This window comes from Mytilus galloprovincialis, chromosome 5 (assembly GCF_965363235.1).
Source record: "Mytilus galloprovincialis chromosome 5, xbMytGall1.hap1.1, whole genome shotgun sequence".
Classification (NCBI taxonomy): domain Eukaryota; kingdom Metazoa; phylum Mollusca; class Bivalvia; order Mytilida; family Mytilidae; genus Mytilus; species Mytilus galloprovincialis.
Genome location: NC_134842.1, coordinates 10,482,051 through 10,488,996, shown reverse-complemented (window position 1 = coordinate 10,488,996; position 6,946 = coordinate 10,482,051). Strand labels below are relative to the sequence as shown.

General features: G+C 31.7%; 1 long non-coding RNA gene across 1 annotated transcript; it reads right to left on the bottom strand.

The window, feature by feature from the left end:
• Positions 1–1,984: 1,984 nt before the first annotated feature.
• Positions 1,985–4,701, bottom strand: LOC143074317 (uncharacterized). Its single transcript, XR_012977796.1, has 3 exons — positions 4,590–4,701; positions 2,603–2,679; positions 1,985–2,057 (listed from the first exon to the last, which is right to left on the bottom strand). It is a non-coding gene; the product is annotated as an uncharacterized LOC143074317 (long non-coding RNA).
• Between the last annotated feature and the right edge of the window lie 2,245 nt (positions 4,702–6,946).

Below are 6,946 nucleotides of genomic sequence, written 5' to 3'. Positions count from 1 at the left end.
TCAACATTGTGTTATAACCTTAATCTCATTAAAAACAAACAGATATGTCATAACAAAGTAGAAAAAACATGAAAAGGGCACAAACGAAAGACAAGAACCAAACTTCACCATAACACATTTACCATAATGACGGGATCTTTAAGATCCGAGCCACTTAATCTAGATATTACCAAAAATAGACTAAAAAGTACAAGTTATTACTTACAAATATATAGATATAGGTAGTATACCGGTGTTAAAAGTCAAACATCGATTAAGAGATAAACAAAGAAACAACAGGAACACTGAAGAGCAATAAAAACAAACGCCAAAATACAAAGAAACGAAATACTTAACTTCCATATAACTTAATTGGGACAGGACATTTATAGAAATAGATTCCTGGTCTAATGGCTAACAAAACCTTCCGCTGGATAACAAATAAAAAAATATTGCTGAAATGAAAAGCCTACACCACAGAAATACAGCGCATACACAGGCGTCTGAGAGAAAAGCACACATAAATTATATACAAATATAGTCGACACAACATGCAAACTGTAAAAAATACCGAGACACGTCGTATAATAATTCAAATTCAAACTCGGTACCATTTTCTACATTTGAAAATGCCTGTACCAAGTCAGGAATATGGCATTTCTTGTCCATTCGTTTTTGATGCGTTTTGTTGTTTGATTTTGCCATGTGATTATGGACTTTCCGAATTGATTTTCCTCTAAGTTCAGTATTTTTGTGATTTTACTTTTTTCGGTACAATAGTCATATTCAGGAATAGGTCACGACCCTATCGTAGCATACAGACGGCATAAACATTAAACCTCAAATGAAGACGTGCTAAAATTTCATTACTTAGTTTAGATACAGACCCATCATATAGTCAATCAATTATTGATGGTATTCAAAAAAATAAAGGAGTATAATTCTTAATATTGTCTCCTCATTGCTCTGTTGCATCAGTTTCTACGTAAGGGTCACACTCCTGTATATGCATTCAGTATGGTGTAAACATGCACGTGCATAACGTACTAATACATCACACAATGCAATCGAGGGTATGTTACTGCTGGGAAATTGAAATTTGATAATTGGGAAGTAGAAATCATCCCGTTTATTGCTGAGTGCTTAGTTTAGGGCTCAGTCGACCATACGTGTCAGTATTAGGAAAACTTTCAAGGTACGAAGAAGTCTTTCTTGTATCAGAAGTATCCCTAGTTTCAAGTCACTTGAATATATGAGATGTAAGAACTGACTGAAATATTAGTTAGTTAGCGATGGGGTATCATCTTTTTAATTGAAATCAAAATTAAACAGTTTGCAAGGTGCTTTTCGTTCTGTCTTTTCGACGATTTTCAATGAATTATACTTCTTACGAATACAAAAACATATAAGCCAGAAGGTGTGCACATTAAGTATCCATTGGAATACCGACTTTCTGTTGACATATCAGTCCTTCAAACTAAATTATTTTTAATGTAGATTAAAAAGTTCAGCTTATAGCATTGTAAAGAGTTTTACCGGTTGGTTCGATGATCTTCTGAAAAAAAGGGGGAAGGACGATAAATTTTAGATAGGTTTGACGAATACAATGTTGGTGAAAAAAATGAGAGACGCTTCTGACGGACAAATACGACCTTTACATCTAGAGGTGTTTATAATCACTCTTTTTGTACGTGTTCTTACAATGGTGTGGTGTTATTCATTGCTGTATACGACTTTGTCATAATAAATATATTGTCGCTACTAAATCATATGAATAAAACCAATAATATTAGATATCAAAGGTACCAGTATTATAATTAGATACAGCCAGACGCCCGTTTCGTCTTTAAGACTTATCAATGACGCTCAGATAAACAAAGTTATAAAGCCAAACAAAAAGTAAACTAGTGACTAAAATGTAAGTGGGTTGAAGTTCAAGATACCTGACTATAAGTTATGAATGTTACTTTTTGTATTGTACCTGACATAAGAACTTTTTTTCCTTTTGTCAATGAAATACCACATGATCTACGAGACGTTTGTATAATGATTGTTGAACCCACTGGTTTTCGAATTCCCTGAAAAAATTAAAATAATACTTAGAATTTCCCTTAACATCTACACGCAGAGATTTCGTTTATCAGTTTTATGTTTTGGTTTATTTCAACTTCATATTAGTACGTATATTTGATATTTTCTTTGTCAAGACAAGGGGAAACAAAACATATTGTAAGGTACACGTTGATAAGATGCAACAATTTAAAAGGAAAAAAAGAGGCTATAGTTCTATCTTAAATATTTATATTAATAAACTCATATAAATCCTATACACAATAATCAAACATATAACAATGTACACATAGTCATACGATCAAGTATATTCTAAAGTATGGCTTAAGATATTTCTATTTGACATAAATAGTTTTGTGCATAAAGATTTTTGCCTAAAATTTTGCCTCAAATGATAACCAACTGTTTTACATGAAAACCACCCATAATTTCAACGACAACAATGCATTAAACATGTTAAAACAAATCTTTTGGTTTTTTTAAGCTGTCGGAATTAATATGATTATTGAAATATTTGTTTTGTGATTTTTGAAATATGTTGAGTCTATCTTACCTTTAATGACTTTATTAACTTCAAGTGATATGATGATGACTTATGAGGTTCTCCTTTTGTTACCTTTCCGACAAAAACTGAAAAGGAGTCAACAATACATTTTAAACATATTTAAATGTATCTATTTGTTATTCAACTAGCAACAAAACTGCACGAAAGCGGCTTAGGGACTACTTTAAATGTTTATGGTGATAAAAAGCTTGTGTTTCTCAATCTTTTTTTATGAATAAGTATTATTTGTTTGTTAGGGATAAAGATGTGTTCATAAACCTCACCACGCATTACCCAGGTGATTAAAAATGATAGAATAATGGATCGAATACCTTTTTCCCGATAAAAAAAAACTTTCTGTGTTAAGGTTGTTTTCTCTGGTAGTCTATGCAAATATTTACAACGACCACATTGGTGTCACGGGATCGACGAAAAGAGGGATTTGTTACCAAACTGTACAACGTCTGCGTGCAATAATTAGTCTGTTAGGGAAAGAGAGGGTACATCACTGAAGGAAAATATTATGTGTTTGGGTGGGGATTCGACCTGCAACATGCATAATCAGTGTTCAGTCCGTAGCTATTTTCTGACCTGACCATTATGTCTGGACTTAGAATCCCATGGGAATTAAAAGGCAACAGTAGTATACCGCTGGTCGTAACTCATAAATCCAAGGAAGAAAAACAAATTCCGGTTACAAACTAAAACTGTAGGAAACGCATTAAATATAAGAGGAGAACAACGACACACCATTAAAATGTAACACACACAGAAACGAACTAAGCATTATACATATTAGACAAAATCCGATGAGTATAACAAATACAACATCAAAACTAATTACATGAATTTGGGATAGAAAACTACCGTGACACGTATTATACCAATGAGAATTCGCACTCAAATATAAGAGGAAACAAACGACACAACAGAAACGCAACGTTAAAATGTAACACACACACAAACGAACTATAATATAACAATGGCCATATTCCTGACTTGGTACAGGACCTTTTTTTTAAAAAAAAAAACCAGATGTAAAACAATGTCTGTCTGCATACAAACTGTACACGGTAAGGCACTAGAAACTAGAGCTTTACATTGCAAGCTTAAATCAAGAATGAGACTTCATATTTCGTTTTCAATTAAACTGAATAAGTACGTACCATTTGGTTGTTATTGTAAGTGGTCTTTTTTAAAAATTTATAGTAAATCATCCATGGCGGAAAATATAACGAATTGGATATTTGTGACTTTTTTTTTTAGTTCTGTATGACTTTAAACAGGTGAGGTTGCTTCTGTTTAACCATTTTCTTTTCCGAGGTCACCAAGGAATTACAGTATATTCTTTTTAAAATTGTAAGGATATGAAAATTATTTTTAGAACTTTATAGTGTTTTACGAAAAATATATTATGAAAATCAATTTAGTTCATATTGACAATTAGTTCCTTCGTTGAAAGACTTAACCTGTGAAGTAGAAGGAACATTAATGATAAATATATTTACTAAACCTTAGTCTAAAAAATTATGTTTTAATTCATCAAAATCCAGCTACTCGATACAAAATATTTAAGAGCTTAACAAAAAGAAACTTTTTTAAAACAAGCAACCCAAAAGGTCCTACCAACTGAAACTGCAAGTAATCATACAAATGATTAACCAACATAGATGAAAATAATTTGGCAATAAAACTACGTATAAAAACTAGTTCAAGTATGTACTATTCACTTCTGAAATTACCAATATTCTAGATATATAGATAGCTAGATTCTCAAAATCACCTACCTATGTAAGCCTGCATTTTCATCAATTCCGGTTAACTATCCATGGTTCGACCTCAAATATGGTTAAATGGTTAATAGTATGAATATGCAGGCTATTTATATGCATATAATTCATGCACAAATTTAAAATGCAGAGTATATTTGTCTCAATATCTTGAACATTTAGTTGTTGAATTTACTAATCTAGGTTTAAAGCATCTAAATACTCACCAACGACATTTTTTCTACAGAATATACTTTGGTGATGCGGAATAGAACACCTACAACCATTTGATATATATGTAAACCATAATAAGCCAAATAATACACATGTAACTCTGAAAGCCATTATTTTCTCTAAACATGAACGTCGTAACATGTTGTGTAACATCCTGATGAATTAACATAATATAATTATTAACGTATAATCCGATAACAAAAATAATTGAAACCTTTTTAATTTAACTTTTGACTTCCATGGAAAAATGCAGCATCAATACTTTATATTATATGTTATGATTGTATTTATGTTTATTTCATATTGATAGAAATTTTGTACGTTTTTCTGTATGAATTAGATTTTGAATAAATACATAAATGAATAAATAAATAAGCATATTCACATGTAGAAAAAAGTATATTCACTACGCAAAACGTTGCGTGCGATTACGTGTATAATCCTGTCAAAATCGTTTATCGTACCGTAACAAATGGTTTTATGAAAAACAATTGCAGCTATCGCATAAGACAGACATAGTATACCGTGGTTCAATAGTCAAAAATCGTTTGAACTAAAATAAAAAATCTGGGTCATCAACCAAAACCAAGGGAACACATCTTATATGTATAATGTGTTATATATTAGCATTCGTTCATTGTGATTGTGCTTCATAATTTGTCACCAACAATATGACACAAAAGTGAATGTTAACACTTGACAGACTTTGCCTTTGGGGTGTTGTTTTCTAAACTATTTCATAGATATGTTTCGGGTTTTCAACTCACTAGTGACGTTATGTGAGGTCTTTTTCAGTAATAGTTGTCTGATCTTTAATATTACTAACTGTGTTTTAACCCTCTTACTGCCGGAGAGACACATATGTCCATGTTTTAATTTCAGCAAGCTTCTCCTTTTGTCGTATCTTTTTCAAATAAAAGACAAAAGATTTTAAACAGGTTTATATTTTCTTTAATGGATCCGAAATGTAACGGTCATTTTGGCGTGAAGTCACATATCGAATGACGTCATTGTTGGACATATAACGTCACAGGCGTCGAGCTGTCTTTTTTTTTTTTGGCAAACGAAATGCAACTTTGAAACACAGCTGGCAGTTAGAGGGTTAATTTCGATAATGACTTGGATTAGCATGGTGGGTGATTGATCCATAACAACATACATTTATTCTGTCGACGCACGCGTAAGATCTTCATTTTACCTTCATGTGATCCCTTCAGTTTTCGTTTGTTACCTTAATGAGTGATTCTCATACCCTTTAAATACTTTTTTACAATAAATAAGTCTGCATACAGTATGTTATCAATCTTAATAAGACTGATTATAATTGATATATGACTAATTTATTGAAAGTATTAAAATTGTATAGACTTTTATAGTTCTGAGGCACTCTTTCATGTTCATGTTTATGTTCATGTATATGTTGAGGTTCCGATAAATAGACGTTGAAAGGATATCGACTTTTAATTTTTGATTACGACCGTGTGAATAGTGTTTCTTCAATAGGTCTTTACATATTCAAATTAAGTATTGAAAATTTCAGACATGTATTTTTGATTACAACCATACATTCATACATTATTGTGGTTCATAAGTTTCTCGTTTTTTATATAGATTAGATCGTTGGTTTTCCTGTTTACACTAGTAATTACTTGGGGCCATTAATAGCTTGCTATTGGGTGTTAACCACGTCTCCAAATTGAAGACCGTACCTTGACTAATGATGGTTTACTTTTATAAATTGTGACTTGAATGAAGAGTTGTCACCTTTGCACTCAAACCACATCTTCCTATATCTATTCAAACAGTTCAAAATGTACCTTTCCAGATACTTATGACATTGGTCAGACTGTTAAGATTGTATTGAGATAAATACTGAAAGTGCTAATAAAAATTGTTTCGAATGTTTTCAGACAAATCCAGACAGATATTTATACCGTATTTAGACTGTTGAAACACAAAGTGAATAAAGCAAAGATGTCAATTTAAAGTCAAATGAAACGAGTGAGTGGTGGAAAAAAGTGTTTATCCAATTCTTGAACCAATGCATGTATATACATGTATCATAAACTTAGTCCTCTGTGCACCATTTTCTCATTTTTTACGCAAATATATCGTATAATCGTCATTTTTTTCTCTCTGTCTGTTATGATTTAACAAATATGGCAGCTCATTAAATGTCGTGATTTAATGCCGAAGTTTAACAATTGTCACCTTATAGTTAACAAATAACAAAAAAACATGGGTATTGAGCACGTGTTTAACATGTACAATCAGATAATTGTTTATTTTAAAGACAGATCCATGCGTATTGCGATCACCGGATTTTTACGAGTAGGGTTACGCTCAGGTC